This window comes from Sciurus carolinensis, unplaced genomic scaffold, assembly GCF_902686445.1.
Source record: "Sciurus carolinensis unplaced genomic scaffold, mSciCar1.2, whole genome shotgun sequence".
NCBI classification, from domain to species: Eukaryota; Metazoa; Chordata; class Mammalia; order Rodentia; family Sciuridae; genus Sciurus; species Sciurus carolinensis.
In genome coordinates this window covers 508,482-527,829 of record NW_025920228.1, presented here as the reverse complement: position 1 = coordinate 527,829, position 19,348 = coordinate 508,482, and the positions used below count along the sequence as shown (strand labels likewise).

At 36.3% G+C, this 19,348-nt stretch overlaps 1 pseudogene; it reads left to right on the top strand.

Moving 5' to 3' along the window:
* Window positions 1–11,105: 11,105 nt before the first annotated feature.
* On the top strand, window positions 11,106–11,231 carry LOC124975233 (uncharacterized; annotated as a pseudogene).
* The last annotated feature ends 8,117 nt before the right edge of the window (window positions 11,232–19,348 follow it).

Sequence of the window (19,348 nt, the reverse complement as noted above, 5' to 3'; positions counted from 1 at the left end):
TTAATCTTCAACATTAGAAGAAGCAGAACTCGTCACCGGTAACGGCGGTATCAGATTTGGAGGTCCCACCGAGATTTACGCCAAGGTAAGTAAGCTTCTCTCTCCACGCACCCCAATCTGTTTGAGGTACATCTTTCTTTCTGTATCTTTATTTTTGGAGGGCAAAATGGCACCCGTCGGCTACTTAAATGCAGTTAGTGCAGCCGCCATCCTTAAGACTCGGGTGAGAGGTTTCCCGGTCCAGGCAAGTTTCCAATCCCCTGCTCTGCAGGCATGTTGGGGCTCTGCTGAAGCCGTTTCCTACTTTTCTGTCCAGGCCCGGAGCGCAATTGCCGCAGTACACAGTGTCCCTAGTCCTGATCTGCCCAGGATGCGTGGAGGTGGAGGAAGGGTTGGAGCAATGTGGGGTTCTCGGCCTGGGCTACTCTCGGGTGGACCCCAAAGGTTCCTTCTCCAGACTCCCCCTCCCGACAGCCCTGAAGGGTATCCAGGCTGATCAGTAGACAATGGCACTGAGGGAAAGCGCCAATCACCCTTGCCTCCGTATGGGCTGTACAGTGCACAACACTCCCACACATCCACTCCCTCCTGGATGCTCCCCTTCCCTTGCCGGTCAGACATTAGGAATTCAGACTGTAGAATTAAGGCCTGGGATGATTAGTATGAAAAGGCCCAGGTTCCCTTTGTTCGCATAGTTAGCCTTCACTAGTCTAGACATCTAGAGTCTCCCCATTACTGTTCCCATGCTTAAATGTGCTCATGGTGTTCTCTTTAAGCTGCAAGAGGGAGGCATTTAAAAACCCCTCCCGTGTGACCCTCCAAGCAAAGGGTGTTATACGCCTAACAACCAATAGATGTCCCCTCACCCTCCGGAGATTCCTTTAGTCTACAGGGCAAGAAGATAGGTAAAAGGCACACTTTTTACTTTTGTCATCGCTTTTCATAATTAGGAGTTTATAGTGGCAGGGAGGAAAGCAGTAATGCCCTTAAGTCTGAATCCTCCCAGGGTCTCTAGCACAGGGCAAACTAGGACCCTCGCACTTTGCCGAAGAAGGCCAGAAATAACTTTGGCAAAGCCAGGTGGTGAGAGATGGGTTTTTCTGGACCGTAAGGAAGCTCAGTTAGGGAGACGTCCCTAATACTTCTAACTCAGAAGGGAGCTTCTCTCTCAACAGTATTGCCAGGTTCACCACTAGCCTGCATACTGCTAAATTGCAAATGATCAAGAAAAGTGCCTTTCATATGTTACCATGCTTGACAGCAATAATCTCTACCATGAGAGGAGAAAGTCTTGAGGAATCGCCCACTAAGGGAGGAAAATTGAGGGAACCCTCCCAACTTAAGATAGGCAAAAATAAATTTAAGGAGGCTTTTGGAGGATCCTAATAAATATTGAGATGTTTCAAAACTTATGCCAGGTATTTGACCTCACCTGGAAAATTATGCTATTAACCATCTAGAGCACAGGCAGTTCCCAGAAACCATCCTAACTGGGATTCGAATAATGAGTAGAATGCCAAAAAACTATTATGCAGCCTTCACGAAAGTCCTGCTATTTTCATGGGGAGACTTAGGAAAGCAATAAGAAAGCACACCACTCTGAATCCTGAATCCATAAAGGGCCACCTACTTTTAAAGTATAAATTTATCATTTAGTCAGCCCCAAATATTTAGAGGAAATTTCAAAATTGGCACGTGGCCCTGATCAATCCTCAGATGATCTTCTCTAGCTTGCATTTTCCATTTTTAATAGACATCAAAAAGAAAGAAAAGGGAACATATAGGCAAGAAAAAGGACTTATTAAAGATCATTCAAACTGATAGAAACTTTTAATGCCTTGCAATAGCCCATGCAATTTGCCCATTTAGGAGTTAAAAAGAAAACTGCCTAGTCCAAGACCTTAGAATAATGAAGCAGTAATTTCCCCCACCATGTAGTTCTTAATTCATACACTTTTATCTTGGATTCCAACTGCGGCTTGGTTTACTAAGTTAGATTTAAAAGATGGTTTTTCCTGTTTATGCTAGACTCTGAATAACAATTTGTTTGCCTTTGAGGAACCAAATACTGTATCTCAACTAACCTAGATAGTATTGCCTCAGGATTTAGATGGCCCTCACCTGTTCCGGACAAACCTTAGCTAAGGACTTAACAAAATTCAGAGATAAAACATTCTGTGATTGTTCTCCAGTAAGTAAAGTACATCCTTTATGTGCCTCCACCCAGGAGGAATATCAAAAGGCCATTGCAGAACTCCTAAACTTCTTAGCTAATAGGAATTTTAAGATCTCAAAAAATAAAGCTTAATTATGTCATCAACAGGTTCAATACTACAGGAAATAGCCACCATAGGACAATATTCTGCCCCAGGAAGGGGCCTTACTTCAAGCTCCTGTCCTCAACTTACCTATGAAGCAAGATTTAACCTGTTTGTCACAAAAGGGGAAAATAAATCCTGGATAGACAGCCATAGGCAACTCAATAACCAATGGCATATCTCAGTGAGGAACTTAGCAAAGTAGCTTCATTCTCAAAAGAAATGGAAAATAAGGTCTCATAATTTTCTTTGACATCCAACCTGTCCTAATGAAATGACTAAAATGCCCTAGGCACAAGGTTTCTGTTAAAACCTGTTAGATCCTTCCAGATCTCAGTCAAGGCTTACATTGAAATGTAAATAGGAAGCCTAAAGGCTCAGTAGGAGACCGGTCTCAAACCCAAGGAAAAAAAAAAGGTAAAAAAGAGCCTTACTTAAACTCCAGCAAAAGTAAATTTTATGGTGCCTTACTAAAGTAATTAACGGCCGTATCATTTTTCCAGGACTCTTGTTTTTTTTTTTAATTCTATATATTTTTTGAGCTCATGATTTTTTTGATAAGTTCTATTTTTTTATTCAACTACAGCTTTTGAACATCTGTTACATTGCAATGGAGATTCACCTATAAAGTTACAAGGCCTTTGATTTTGTGTTATTTGTATGTCGTGCTGTCTGGTGTTGTCTGTATCAAAACTGAGCGCTCCTAAAATTAAAATTTAAAAATGGATCCAAATACTTTTAATTCACGTGATTTAAAGGTTCAATTCAAATTGGGTAAACTAATGAAAGTAAAATGTCTTTGAAAATAACTCGCAAGTCTCTAGGTGGTCAAGCTAATAAAATATTGATGTTAATAAAATGTCTAATATCAATTGTTTCTAGGACTTTTCTTCAACAGGAAAGAGACAGCAAATACTGTTCAGGACACTTGTCTGATTTCTTGGTTTCTACAGAATAAGTGAATTAGAGTTAACATGTATGGGATTATTCAAATGTGTTTGTAGAGACATCTGATTAATTTTCAAAGTTAAAATGCTAATTGTTAAATAACATCAAGTACTCTTAACTCCTTAAATTCCATGGGGTATCATACTCAAACATTATTGGTGTTTTCATAGGTTAGTAAATAAAAGGGTTTAAACTTGCTTTGTGTCATCACTAAACTAAAAACAAGGTTACTAAGAGTTATGTCCTAACAAGTGAAATTCTATATACAAAGGGTCCCAAAAGTTTCAACTGTGTTTCAATTAGAGTACTATAAACAACAAACTATTTAATCTTATTAAAATAGAGCAATTTATCTAAATTCAGAAATTTCATAAGAGTTGTTTCAGAATGCGAACAAAAAGGGGTCAACGAATAGGAAAGAGAAAATAAAAGGTTCTGGGTATGGAAATATATTTAGTAAAAGAAAAAAGGAAATGTTTCTGGGTAAGAAAGTGCTTGTGTGATGAAATACATGAGGGTCTAAGTAAGTGCTAAGAAAGTCTGTGTAAGTAAAGGGCAAGTTTCAACAAGTTTGCGTGTAACTAAGTTGGTTGTATGTATGTGAAACAGCTAAAGCTATTTAAGGTTTTTCCTAAGGTGAAATACTAATGTTCTGAACAATTAGTCTTAAAAATTTTGGTGTATACAATTATGGTTAAACAATTGTTAGAGTATTGTACTATGTTACAGAGTCTACATTTTTCTTTAAAAACTAAATTTGGTAAGATAAAAGTGTCAAGGTAATTGTGAAATGGTCACTAGTTGTATATTAAATGTGTTCATATTTTTCAGGTATACAAGTTTTAAAGCAGGGAATTTATCCAGCTGCTATTCTCCAGATTAAACTTGTCTGTAATGGTAATTTTAAGCTTATAAAGAGTAAATTTTATTGGGGATTAATTTCTATCATTTAATGTTCTATTATAGGACCTGTTATCAATAGGGTATATGCAAAATTGGTTACTTTTTACACTGAGAAAAAGAATTTCAAATGTAAATGTATTTATAAAAGTTAGAGCCTGACTTGTTTAAAGGTTAATATTCTGAAACATGAAAACATTTTGCCACTTTGACATATGAAAGGAAAGTTGAAAGCTCTCTCAGCCTTTCTTTGATTCATGTTTTACATACAATGTTAAATTGTGTTAATTATAAAGTTTATATAGACTGAGGAAACAGTATATGTAGACTACTTCATGATATTTAAGGAGGAAGCAAAGATTAACATCAGAATTAGAACACTTAAGATCTGTAAAGAGCCACGCCTTACCTGAGATAAGGCTCTGCCTCCCACCTTACTGCATGTTAGAGTGACTCCAGCTTATTTATTTGTTAGTCAGACTTCAGCTTATTTAAAGTTATAGTCAAAAGATTGGTTTTTTGTTGTAAAATTACTATGATCTCAAATAGGGAATATAATGTGGTTCTCAGTCAAAATTCAAGATAGCTATTATACAAGCTGAATATATTTTTACTCTTGCTAATTTCATTTTGTAAAATTGTTACCTGTTAATGTTTTGCAGAAGTAGGTGCTTCAAGAACACGCAACCTAGGTAACTTGTGATAATAAGCCATCACCTAACAGATAGTGGTAACTTCCAGAACTAATGAAGACTCCAGTTAGATAAAAGGGTAAATAACTGCGAAGTTAATGGACAATGAATTTAAAGCCCAGTACTCTTACTTTATGACTGGCGAGACTGGCTTGCTGGATGACTAAGATCAAACTTAGAGATTGGAATTAAATACAGAAGGCAAGATAGACCAGTATTTGGATCTTTTGCTCTCAGTCAGCCTGAACCCAGGGAATAAGAGGACTTCTCTAAGGAGTGCTGCAACTCTGGGTCACACAACCTCCTGATCAAGGAGATTGTTGAGACTAGAGGATGAAAAATCACTCAGTGCATCTGCTGCAAAGGAGGGTCATGGAAAAAGGGAGACATCCCTTGATGCTTCCAAAGGAAGTCACCTCATCAAGGAGACCCTACCTAACCAATGGCACGGGTGGAGCTAAGAAGCTGCTCTTAAGTTCTCTACGAGTGGCCCCTGTGGAAAATCAGCTGACTCTTTAACAAGACAGGAACCAGGTCAATTTGACCAGCTTGATCTTAGACACCCAGCAAAACAGTTAAAACCAAAATATAGCCATTCTTGGGCATTTAAAAGAAATAATAGTTAAATGTAACTTAAGATGTACACTTGTATTAGCCCACTAGAATAGAGACTGGAAGCTACAAATAAAAGATCCTTCAGCAAATGTGCCTGAAAACTCTCAAGAGAAACTGCCAGAAGTTTTTAGTCAGTTTAAGGTCTGCAGACCTTCCTAAGCTACACAGGTAGACTTAATCTATGTTTGCTCGTATGATTATCTAGCCCTAAGTAACGGAAGTATAGAGATCTCTACTAAACACAGGTTATACCAATAAAGGGATATTTTACAAGAATCAAATGACATTAAGTAGCTTAACTATATTTTCTGGGGACATCTATGACATTAAGAGTTAAATGTTGTGTTTACATTCCTGATAACCTGGACAATGTTAAAGTCCCCAAATAAAGGCCTTGTCCTCTCCAGCCTTTGCTAAGCCTAGTTATGGGAACAATTTCTCAGTTCTTCCACCTCCTGGTGAGATTGACTTCTGTCATTTTCATGATACTCAGTGGCATGTTCCAGATGCTGCAACATTTACTTTGTACTAATTTCATTTCAGTACTCATGTCTTTTTGTTCTATCATAGAAGCACCCACCCCCAGATGATTTTACAACCTGCTCTTCCCCAACCAGACTTCTACCTTGGACCCCTCGATTGACCCGATTTTTAAAAAAGGAACTCCAAACTGCTTTGCCCCTCGCTGCCCCCTTTCACCTTCGAAGCAGCCAGAATGACCGACGCCCCCTTTTCCTTAAAGCAGTTAGGAGTTCCTATAGCTAAAGGGGGGAATGAAGCCAGAATTAAGGACAGGTAGTTAGTGTAGAAATAGGGAATCGGGTCAATTCGAGGAAATGAAGCCATGAAGCCATCTGCCTTTGGAAGTTGGAGACTGCCCCTGGAAGAATGGAATGTCAAAGATCTCCGGAGCCCATTGATTACCAAATTTACCTGCCTTTATCAAGGACTGCAAGCAAGGAGATGCTAATAAATGCCCCCTGGCCCTTACCCGCCTGAATCACCTTGGCCCTCCCCCTGCCCTTGGCTTCTCACTTATGCAAAACCGGGCCTAGTCACGTAGGCAGGAAGGAGAGAGAGATAAGGGGGGAGAGAACTGGAGAACAAAAGAGACTTTAACCTATAAAAGATGTAGGGTGCGCTCACTTCTTGGGACTTTAGAACATCAGCCATGGCCCCCTTCTCCCTGCCGGGAGAAGTCTGTATTATTCCCTTTAAATAAACCTGCTTAATATGCTTGCCTTGGTGTGCTTCTCTAGTGCTTAATCTTCAACATTAGAAGAAGCAGAACTCGTCACCGGTAAACGGCGGTATCAATAATATTATTAATAATTCAGATATTTACATCAGGCAACTACATAAATTGAATACCTTAATCTTTCTTAGTTTAAAACAAACTCATTAAAATTATTTAATAGAATTTTACTGCAATGAAAATGTACTTTATTAAGAACAAAGTCAATAAAATATTTTTATTACAAGCTTACTGAAGTTAATTTGGGAAACAAAAAAAACTTGAGCATATGGGCAAAATACATTCCTGAATTTCTTTTATCCTAACAGGGATAGTATTTTCCTATTTTTAGAAATGTCCTTTTTTTGATATATAACTTTTTGTATTGTTTGTTGTTAAAAATGGTTATAAAAAAACTAGAGTTCATTTTCATCATTTATCAGAAAATTTTCCACTCACATATTTAAAAATATTAATTATTGAATTATATTCCATAAGTAATAAGCTGTGGTTTAACCATTTTTCTACTGCTAGAACTATGTATTTTTTTTGTAGTATAAGTAAATACCTCTAAGAATATGGCTGTTTCATCTTTAGAATTAATTTTTACAAATTGAGTCTCAGGATTAAAAATTACTGTGCCAAAGTATAAACATTATTATGATTCAATATGAAAATTAAAATTAAATAATATCAATTCTCATATAAAAGTTTATTAATTTTTAGAAAAAAAATTTGAAATTTGAAGCATACCTATTTTTATCATCACCATGGTCTGTTTATAAATTATTTGCACCCCCCACAAATACAAATTCTAAAAAAATTAGCATCAGAAATTTCTTCTGATACAATTAGCAATTTAAACATATTAAATGAACTTACTTTCATATTTCTATGCAGTTTGCTTTTAGTGTACAAATAGGCAAGACCCAGAGATTAAAAAAAAAAAAAGTATCTGTCATGAGCACTAAAGTCTAATGGCTTGCCTATTTCCCTCCTCCTGCACCCACTGGGAGCAGGGTCTGCTCATGCTCACTGAGTTTGCCCTGGGCAATTGCGCCTCGCCGAACCAAGCAGAACTGAGGACCAGAGCGGAAGTGAGGCAGGGCTGCGGGAGCCTCTGGGTGGTGGCAACAGGCGGTCATGGCGTCCACCAGAGGTCTCCTGTTTTCTCTGACGGTGTTGGTGCTGTTGCTTCTGGGACTTCTGTGGCCCCCATGGGCAACAGAGCGACGTGTGTGCCATCATGGAGGAGAACTGGAGGGAATTGCTGGAAGGAAATGGATGTTAGAATTGTGAGTGTGGGGTGTTTGTCCGTGATGCCGTTCAGTCCCCTCGGAGCCTGCTTACCCTACCTCATCCCCTCTTCCTCAGGCAGGCCTCAGCTTCCCTGGGACTTCACTCCCAGCCCCTGAGCAGGTGCCTCAACTCCTCCGGGTCTCCAGCTTCTTTTCTTCTGCACCGTGTTCCAGTGTTTCTTTTCTAGTGCTGTGGTGCACCAAAGGATTTGTGCGCCATCAAATTCTCTCTTAACTTTTCTTCAGGGCTTTGAGATTGGGATTCCAGCGTCATGGGATGGGGGTCGAGTCTGACTAGTTACCTTATTCTTTATTTTAGAATCATCCTTTATAGACGGACATCAAGGTTTATTTTCTCTAAGTTTACAGAAGAGAATATTGAGCACAATCTCTAGCTTTTTGTTTATCCTTAAGAAACATCCATTTGTGGTGTTGGAATTTGGGACTTTTTGTTGCATATGCTAAGTTGAAATAGGGTTATTTAAAAATATTTGTGCACCCCTCCATACATTCTCTCTTATCCTCTCATTTTTCCATTGTGTATTCGCAATGTAGAGAATCCTTGCATTGTGACTTCTTGGCCTCCATGATATTGTGTTAAGGAATTATTACTTTAATTATTACAAACTCTTAAGAGCATTAGGTTGCAGTAATTTTAACAAAACTCTGTGTCTTGTGTGGTAGTTCTACCTTAAAGTCCTTTCTGCTGCCATAGGAAATAAATGCCTTTGTTTTAGATGCTAAATAGTTGGTGGTGGTAGTATGACTAAAAAGAGTGGTGTAATTGATATTAACCAAAACAACCATTATTGAATATTACCTGTATACTGCACACTACAATAACCTTTAAATGCATTATTGTATTTAATTCCCTAATGATAGTTACTATTACCCCATTAGACAGATGTCTAATTTATCTGGCCAGATAATGGTATATTGGGTTTCTTTGGGCCACCAAAATAAGCATGCAATAATTGTTAGAACACCTGCTTCTTTAATAAGACTCAGGTATTTTCCTGGATCATGGATGAAGTAAGTTGGCAATTAAGGAAGCAAGTGGTGTGGACATCCCTTAGGGAGAACCCAGAAGACAGTAACTAAATTTTGAATTCATAAAACATAAAAACAAAAATAAAATAGGGGAAAATGTTTATTATGCACATACTCTATTGTTGAAGCTGTTGAGCAGGGGAAATATAACCAGTGGAAGTATTTTTTTTTTCATCAGTAGCTTGTTTTAGATTTGGACATGTAAAATATTTATTTATATAAACAATATGTTAAGCAGTAGAACTTATGAATTTATATGCAATATAGTCAAATGTTACTTTGATATTTTTTAATTCATTTGGTCAAACAGTAAATATAGCATCAGAAGAGGTATTAAGGAGAAAACAACAAACAAAATACACTGACAATGAGCTAAATCCAAATTAGAGCATCTATTAGAAATTATAGAAGTGTTTTCCTTCTTTGTCCTTTACTAAATATTTAAGATTCAACAAATCTTTAAAAAACACAAGATACAATACATTAGAAAAAAAGAAAGGATTGCTGAACAGGATGGGATAGACCTGTAATCCCAGCCACTCAGGAGGCTGAAGCAATCCCTATCCATGATACCAAAAAAAAAAAAAAAAAAAAAGAAAAAAGAAAAGAAAAGAAAAGAAGAAATGAATTAAAGAAAAAGGAATTAATTTTCTTAACAGTGTGCTTCTAATTGCAAGTGAATTATTTTCAGTTAATCTATTCCTGATCAGAAGTTGTTATAGAGATATTTTCATTGTGATGTAATTTATTATTAAGGAGTTTGAGTTTTATATATATATTACTAGTTTGCTTTATTCTGTAGTCCTGTTTTTGAAATTTTCCCTAAAACAAGAAATTGTCAATACAGAAGTTGTATTCTTATTTTTTTACATGTATGGGCTTCATTTGTTCTGGTTCTATAAGCTGAGGGAAATTACAATTACAGTAAAGTAGAAAAACAAAATTCTAGGAAAAAATTAGAACCTGGACAATTGTGAATGTCATTAAAATGCTAGTATTTTTGGTCACAGAGTATGTAAACCCAGGGTCTTGGAAACTGACTGGCTTTAGTATTTGTGTGGAAGTTAGGTTTTGAAATGATATTTTTATATAATAATGCAGGTCTCTAGCTTCTTTTTTATTTTATTTTTTTTCTAGCTTCTTTTAATATGAATAGTCTTCCTTCCTAGAACTGCCATCACTGTGGCAATCCTGCTGCATAGTAGTAGTAGCTGCCTTAAGTTGGAATTTGTATTTCCTCATTCACCATAGCCCAGGGTACTTTCTATTTTCCAACACCTTGCATTTTACTCTGCAGTATAAAATTGTTAAAATGGCAAACTTCAAAAAAAGTCTTCAGCTTTCTGGTGGCCACATGGTTGTAGAAAAATCCAAGCACTTCTAAAGAGCTTTATTTCCTAAGGCCCTTGTGTCTTTAAAAGTTTACTCTCAGGTTTGCTTTATTATGGATGGTTATGATCCTTAATTCACATTTCTTAATATTCAGATTGTTAGACCCATAGATATGTTTTCATGTGCATAAAATTGACCACTTTATTTTTAGTTTTTAGTGTAAATATTCTTAATGAATTATATGTTTAAAATATTCTTCAGCTGGGGTTGTGGGTCAGAGGTAGAGTGCTTGCTTAGCATGCATGAGGCACACAGTTCAATCCTCAGCACCACATAAAAATAAATATAAGTGTATTGTGTCCATCTACAACTAAAATATTTAAAAAAATATTCTTCATAATTTTTTTTATTCCAAGATTAGTAATCATAAGAGCACTTAGCCTTTTGTTTTTAAACTATATTTTAGTTATGCACTTTACTGTCCTACTTGTCAAAATCTTCAACCAGAATGGGAAAGTTTTGCTGAATGGAGAAGAAGATCTTGAGGTTAATTATGTAAAAGAAGATGTTGCAGAGCAGACAGGTACTGTAAGTGTGGAAGATTTTTTTCTTTGCGAATTATGTTTAAATTTATCTAATTTAAAATATCTTGTGCTCTTGGCCTTTCATTACATTTTAAAAACAGTGTTTTGCATCTATTTAAATTAGTCCAAAATCAGTGAAGCTTACCTGACTTGTCATCTTTCTTATTGGGGCTCAGCATTCAATGACTTTAAAAAGCAGATTCCCTAGTTGTGTATAGAGCTCATTGTTTGTGTTGTTCTAAGGGACCTTGAAGATATCATTTACTTCCTATTCCTGTCCATATAAATTTCTCTTATCTGTTCTTGTGCTCCAGTCTCCCAACTATTATGTAAGATGTCTTTGAGAAGTCTTAGAACACTGTGGTCCAGGTACACATTGGCCAAGTCATCATTTGCAACTCACCAAGTTTCAGAATAAGGACATGTTTCTTTCAAAGTCAAGGTCACATTCTCTGATTAGACTCTAAAATTGAATTTCAGATTTAATGCCTATGATTTGACATGTGAGCTCTTACTTACAAAGCCCTAAGGTAGTAGTATCAAATACACTCTTGTCATGGTCCACTACCTAAGTGTGGGTCTTGTCCTTGATGTTTCTGTCTTGAACAGCCCCAGTCTTGTTCTTGGTGGTAACAATAAAACTGACTAGTTGAACTGTCCCAAGTGGTAACAATAGTAGTTGTTTTGCTAACCACTTACCTGTTGCAACTCTCAAGAATTTTTTTTATTTCTGGTTTACTCCTCACACAACCTTATAAAATATGTAATATACCATATTACACATAAGAAAACAGATTAATTCTCAGTCATCAGTACTTGACACATGGTTAATAAGAAATGTAAGCTGTAATTGTTATTACCTGTCTTAAGAAAGATTCATAGTCTTTCCATATTTAGCAATAATATAAACTGCCTTTTTTCTTGTATGTCAGTTATGATTTGATTTGAAACCTAAGACCATATTGACCCATCACTAGTAGTTTTAGTCATACATTAGTGTAATTGACCAAGTGCTTACATACATACAAAAATGTCTTCAATGATCAAACTTAACAAACTTTTAAATTGAGCTAATATGGAATAATGTGTTTTCTAAACTTGATTTAAGTATATAATTTATGTTTTTATTTTTTATTACAAATTTCTACCATTTTAGGAATAATTTTCATATTCTTAATAGCATTTAAATAATTCAGAATCACCTTATACTTAGTGATTGTCCCATATAAAACCTGATGTATGTTCTTTATCACTTGTAGGACTGAGTGTGTGGTTCCTACTATTTATCAGTAAGTATTTCAAGATTCTCAGTTATGGAGAAGGATGGATCAAAGTGTAATTGGAATAGTAGGCTTCTCTCTTGGATCATGTTTGAAGAGCTGAGGTAATCCAATCCAGCAAATATTTTAGAGAGTTTATTTTGATTTTATTGTACCCTAAGTTCTTTAGATAGACAGATGATACTTGAAGTAGTCTTTGTTGTCAGAGATTTATAGTTAATTGGAAAGTAATGTTCTTGTGAAATTGTGTGATCCTCTTCAATAAAGGAAATGGTTGTAAGCCCAGAGTGCTGATGTATCCTTTGGGAAATAGGATGAAGGGGAGATCTTGCTGTTTGCTGGAGCAGTTTATGGAGAACACAGGGTTTTAAGGAAATCTTGGAAGTACAGCTGTCAAGAGTGCAGGGTAGAAGTTGGTGCAGTGAGGAGAGCAGGGGCATCTGGCCATTTGGCTTCTGGTTTGGGGGCTGACAGGTCCCTGGGAAGCCAATTGTATCTGCTGGACCATGCAAGAATCCTAATCACACAGAATGAACACTTTCCAGATATTTAGGTGCTTTTCTATTTATCTCAACAAAATTTTGAACTCAGGATGTGGTGGGTATTTCTTTGTTGTCTTCTAGAGTGTGTAGTCCTGCTTCTTTTATCCAGCAACTTTCCCTACTGAAATATGGATACCTTTCTACACATTACCTCCATGGTTTGGAATGAAAAAAACTGCTTTTCTTTTGTTTCACCTTTCATATTCAACACAGAAGGAAGACCTTAGGATGCAGTTATCCTGCTGACCTCTCCAGGAAGAAAAATGCAAGTGATATGGGTCTTCTGCAACTTGCTTAATTGTCAGAAATTTATTTTGCAAGCCGAAGGCTGATGTGTAATTTGAAACAGGTACTTAAGTCATGGTATTTGTGAATACTTTGCCTTTTAATCCCAACAAGAAGACTAACAAATGGAAAGTCTGGATGACTTCAGGGTTTTTAAAAAATGTCTTCCTGTTTTGGCCACTATTATGATAAGCATATTTGAGACTGCAGCAGTAAATTCCAAATATCTGTTGTAATTTGAAAAGAAGGAGAAGTTAAAAAGTGACATACATCTCTAAATCCTGGTTCATCTTGTGGCATAGATTTACTGGACAGAAACAAGGATCCAGTTTTGCAGTTAATCCTTTGATATGATAAAGAATCATAAAGACAAGGTATCAAGATTGATTGGTTTCATATCTGATATACCTAGAATCTGTAGAAATACACATTTTTACATGTGTAAATCCACATTTTTGGATGAAAGGAGGGATTTTTCTCCTGGAGAAAGAAGCTGTTGACTTTTTCAAAGGTCTTGGAAACTTTGCATTTTTAATTTTTATTCATTCTTCTTGAAGAGAACCAGATAGTGTAGCAGCTAATTCTGTGAATGCATGCTTAAATTTAGTTGAAAGAATGGTAAAAGCATACAACCCAGTTTGAGTCCATGATGGTGTTGTGCCCAGTGGCTCGAGAACTCACAAAGACCACAAGAGACCACGATCAATGCAAGCAACAAAGAGTCATTTATTAGCAAGCTCAAGCCTGGTCCTCTGCGCACTCGGTAACCAGTGATGCTAAGAGGCCCCGAGCCCTTGTGTAGCAGCATTTTTATAATGAAATGCAAGCAGTTTTACAGTGTTCTTTTTAATTGGTTAACATATAAAATTGTATACAAAGCATGTTAGTTTAAGTTCTGGGTCACCCTGACCTCTGAGAGGAGGGTTGTCATTATCTTTAAGTTTGCTTTTTGGGTCAGCCACCTGGCCTTTACAGATAAGATAAGAGACAAGATGAAAATTCTTTGTGGCTTTTATGAGGGGTCGAGGGCAGTTTGGGAAGAGCCTCGTATTTACACAGGTGCAAGTTTTTTCTATCTTTTCAATGGAACCCTGGTCACCTAAGATGAGAGGCTACTGTACTACAGTTTTATTCATCCTGTTTTTGTGGAGTCACATAGCAGAGTATAGTAAATTTTGTGACCAAAGCTGGAAGAAAAGTAGCAAGAGTAGTTTTTTAGTTAAGATGGTGTGATGGACCCTATAGTATAACCTGCCTTCAACTTTGGTGTTCCGTCCAGCAGAACCTTGGAGGAGAAAGGAGACACCACCAATCTTTTGTTGATGAGATTTATTGTGTCCTCCCTGTTTTCCTGCCTCCTTTGTTCTCCCTATCTCCCTTCTTCTACCCTCGCCCTCTCTCTTCCCTCAGGCTCCTAGCTTATCAGCCAATTATAGCAAAGCTTTCTTTCACACAGGAGAGCATACAGAGGAATATCAGCATAGCGCTATGTGAATCACGAGCTGTCCAAGCACAGCATGATATTAGATAGCCAATCCTAGAGCCTGGCGTTAACATGTCATAAGTCTCCAAGGAACTAGTAGGCAAGCAACCTTTTTGTGTACTTCCTTATTTTGGTATCCAGTGCCCTTTGGCTCACTGCCAGGTGCCATCTTGTCCAAGATGGCCCTCAACACTTTGGACATAGAGAAATAGAAGAAAAAAATGAGAAGTTTTTATATAACTCCTTTTTTCTGAGGGGAAAAAAAAGCAAAAATGTCTTATGTAGCACCATTTGACTTTTAGGGAATTTTACATTATATTGTCCCATGTTTTTTGCAAAGTCATAAGTAACTCTTTTCCTTCAACCCAGATGGGTACTGTGATTTATTTTTCTAGGTGGTAGGTATAATGTGAAAATGAAAAGGCTGGGACTCAGGTAAATTTCCACACTTGAAATTGAACTTTCTCATCAGTAAATGGTTTATCTCAGAAACAATGTTCCCAATCCTGTAGTTGCTTCATTGTAGATTTAGAAGAAATTCTGGATCTGAAAAAAACCTCAATAAGAAAAATAGTTCCAATAAGAAGCATGAGTCTTGTGCTTCATTCATCATAGATTGAAAATAAATTCAGGGTTTGGAAAAACTCAAGAAATATGAAATTTCCCTTTTTTCCCCATTAACAGTTATATGATGAAGACTATATTGGAAAACTGTCCTTGCTTCCAAACAAACAGAAACATTGTATGATGTCAAACTTTTCATAAGAAGCATGAAAAACTTTATTAGTAGAGAAAGAATCTTAAACTTATTTGATAAAATTAGGAATAGGTAGTATTACTGGATCATCTGTTTTCTTGAGTGGTTGCTAAGGACCAGGGGTGCTGTGATGCTGGGAACATACAGCAGATATACCAAAAATTGAGAGTGGTAGAAATTTCCAAAAATGGGAAATGATGAACATTGTTATGATTGGATTGGTCAACTAATTTGATTGTAATGTAATTGCTTTTTCACAAAATAGTGTACCTAAAATGTATAATTTTTTTAAAATTTATTTTAATAGAGAGCATTTACTAAGTGGGAAATCATAATAGTGATAATTTGGTTAAAGATAACTTAGAGCTGGGCATGGTGGCACATGCCTGTAATCCCAGCAGCTCAGAAGGCTGAGGCAGGAGGATCTCGTGTTCAAAGCCAGCCTCAGCAAAAATAAGGTGCTAAGCAACTCAGTGAGATCCTGTCTCTAAATAAAATACAAAATAGGGCTGGGATATGGCTTAGTAGTCTAGTGCCCCTGAGATCAATCCCCAGTACCACTCCTCCAAAGAATAAAAGAAGGTAAATTAGATTTCTATTTAAGTAAACCCACATGCCACTTCCTGTTATTTTCTTTTAGTATTTTGGAATTGTTAAAGACAGAAAGACTATATACATAGGTCCCACTGATATACTGGGAATGTCATCATTGATAGGTTGTACCTTCCAGGTGTTTTATCTATCTTCCCCATGTCTTCTTGTCAAATTTTTGGGCAAGGGATATAAGCACCAGTGAAACCAGCTCTGACCCACTTGCTTGAACAGGTATCAGATTCACCTTCTCTGTATTTTCTAATTTATAGCTGAGAACCAGTGTTAATGTTCTTTTTCAAAGGAATTGTTCCCACATCTTACATAATTAACATTAGATGGCATTTAACAACATGGGCGAATTCCAGTTGTAGTTGCCAGTATTTACTTAACACACTTGCATTTCTCTCCGGTCTATGTTGGTTCCATTCTTGATGGCAAAAACTAATTTTATAAATGCTTCAATGTGCATTTGTGCTTCCTTTCTTTTGCTCATCCATGTTAGCTGGCAGTTTTTTCTTTGAAAAGTCAAACAAAAATGGGATATGTGCAATAGAAATATATATATATATATATATATATATATATATATATATGTTTTAATACTTGTGGACAAAAGTTACAAGTTATTTAAGAACAACAAAATCACCAATGTCTTCCATTTTGAGATTGTATAGTTCTGTAAGCATTAGTGCTTGGTAGCATATTGTAGTACCATGTTAGGGGTTAGTGCATGAGCCCAGTAATAATTTTAAACTTCAGGATGAATTATTGATAATAACCAATAGTGTAAAAGAATGGAAACTCTAGACTTTTTTTCATCCCATAAATACCTAAATCTGTGATATTCTCCCTGGGAAAAGGAGATTAAGGCCAAAAACAATTGTTTATGCATAGAAATGTGGGCTTACCATTTGAAACATATTTGAGGATATAAAAACTTTCCATGAGCTAGCTAGAAACAGCTAGCTACCTTTGTATCTTATGAAACTTCAAGTCAAAATGAAGCCCCATTTTCATGATTTTGTGTTGATTTTAATTTGAGGTCAGCTTGTTCTTTTATGGCATATTATGTTTTGGGTTCATTTTTCCTATTCTTTTTGTATCTACAAATAGCTTTACATTCTGCATGTCCTACTGAGATGCTGTAATTGCTTCGTAGAGTACTTATATAATCTGTAGACCATTTTCTTCTGTCAGCAGCATGTATGTTAGTGCAACCATAATACCAATAGTTTGGGAGTGTCCTACATTGTTTCAGGCTTTTCCTATTTTTTAATCTACTGAATTGTGTACTGATGGGATTTCAGACCTTTTCACGAGCATTGGAAACTTATTTAAATGAAGCCTACCTACATTGCCATATAATAAGTGGACTCTTGCCCTCAGTTACAGTAAGCCTCAGATAACTTTCTCTTTTTTCTACTTTTCTTTCTTTAGAAATAAAACTGTCATTTTGTTTTGAAAGCAGAGGAGTTTTCTATAAAAAGAAATTTCTACCTCTAATCATTGTCTTGAGAACTGGAGTATTACTTTTCTTGAGTGTTTTTCAAATCTCAGTACTAAGGGTCCAGGATTTATTAGCACAGATTCTACATTAGTATGCTAAGAAATGTAAAAATGTTCTAATGTGGTGCATCTCATGAACAAGCAGTCTAGAATAGATAGATTATAGTAGTAGATTTCCAGGGACCCAGGTTTAGATACTAGTGTACTTAAAGTAGCTGTACTTTGACTCAAATAATTTTGTGCCTGGGAAAATCCATTTCTGAAGAATTTAAATTTTAAAAGTTTGGAAAATGTAATGAATATAAAATAGCACAGTATATAGGAAAGGAAATGTCCTGTTGAAAAAAAAAAGGCCATAAAATGAACTAATAGTTTTCAAGAGGTAGACTTTTAGCAGCAATAACAGTTTTGCATGTATAATACACTGCATTTGCTGTAAAGTAGACTAGGTGATTACTACTTGGCATTGTAGGACTCTGCAATCAACAGTTAACAAAATGAAAAAGATGTTCTAGGTATAGAGCCTATAAAAGGTACTTTCTTTTAAAACAATATGAATGTATGAATATATCTGTGTGAGAAATAACTTGTGTATGTTTCAAGGCTAAAGACCCTATTTGTTTCTCAAAGCAGAGGTTTAGAGTTGTTGAAGTCAAATGTTTCTAGTGCTTAATATGGAAACAAGTGCACTCCTAGAGCCTCAGTGAAGTCAAGGTGGGGTTTTACTATTGTTGTTCTATGTTGCAATAGACATTTACTGTATTGGAAGGGATTCTCTTCTGCTTTGTCACCTTTCTCTATTGCCTTCCTGGGTATATTTTAGAGATGAAGTGTTTGTGTGTGTGTGTGTGTGTGTGTGTTTGTGTGTGTACGTGCACACATGGTAAGAATTTAAGAAAAGAAAGAAAAAAGCCAATAACTTGGTTAGCTTGCTTTTCCTCATGTTTATGGTTAAGGAAGTTAGGATTTAAAGCTAAGAAGTAAGAGGACTGGGGAATAGTCAAAGACTATTGGTTTTGTGATACCTTTTTTAATGCAGTTGTGACAATGCCTATGGCCTTTGACTGCTTATTTTAAGGAGAACCTATCAAACTAGTTTCTTGATCTCAGGAACTGCACAGCTCACATCAGGATATAATAGTGGAACTAGGGTGACTTCTTACTTTACCTGATGTCCATGCTTGGCCATTTAGTACCTTGAAGGTCCCTAAAAAGACTGGTTCTGTGTGCCTTTGATTTCCTGGGGTAGGGGCAGGGGGATTAAAGGATAAGCATTGTAGATCTCAGAATTACTTGACTCTTTCATTCTTATAAGGCAACTTCAATGGTCATGGAAGGGCTATATTGATAGTAGGTTCTCTTTAAATGTCCTATGTTGTCAGCCCATGTTAGATATTGGAATAGACAAGCAATATTCAGACATCTGCATGATTATGAGGATATGGCTACAAATTACAGTGTTGTCAACAGTTCAGTTATTTCAGACAGTTAAAATGTTACCCTTAACAGTCATGTTAATAGTTCTAAATGCTAAAGCATGCTACTAGTTTTTGTAGTCTCAATGTATGTAATTAAATGCTTTTCAGAGTTATTGTAGTCTCATGTTTACTCTTTATGTACCTGTCATATGCAAAATATGAAGAGACTCTTGGCCTTCAGGAGTTTACATTCTCATGGTGCTGTTGGTGCAAGCAAATTGCTTCTAGTTTATTCAGAACATTGCTTGACTATTAATTATACAATTTGGAAGAATCCCATGGCCAACAGTTTTTAAAGGAAGAGAGCTATGCTAAATTTTAGGGCACTGATGCTTGAGTTTCCATTATATTAGCTCTGCTCTTCAACTCCCCCCAGAGCTGTACAGATAATGCTCATTAATGTAAATCAAAAAATAAACTTCTGCCCAAGCACTTCTTGACCATCCCATATA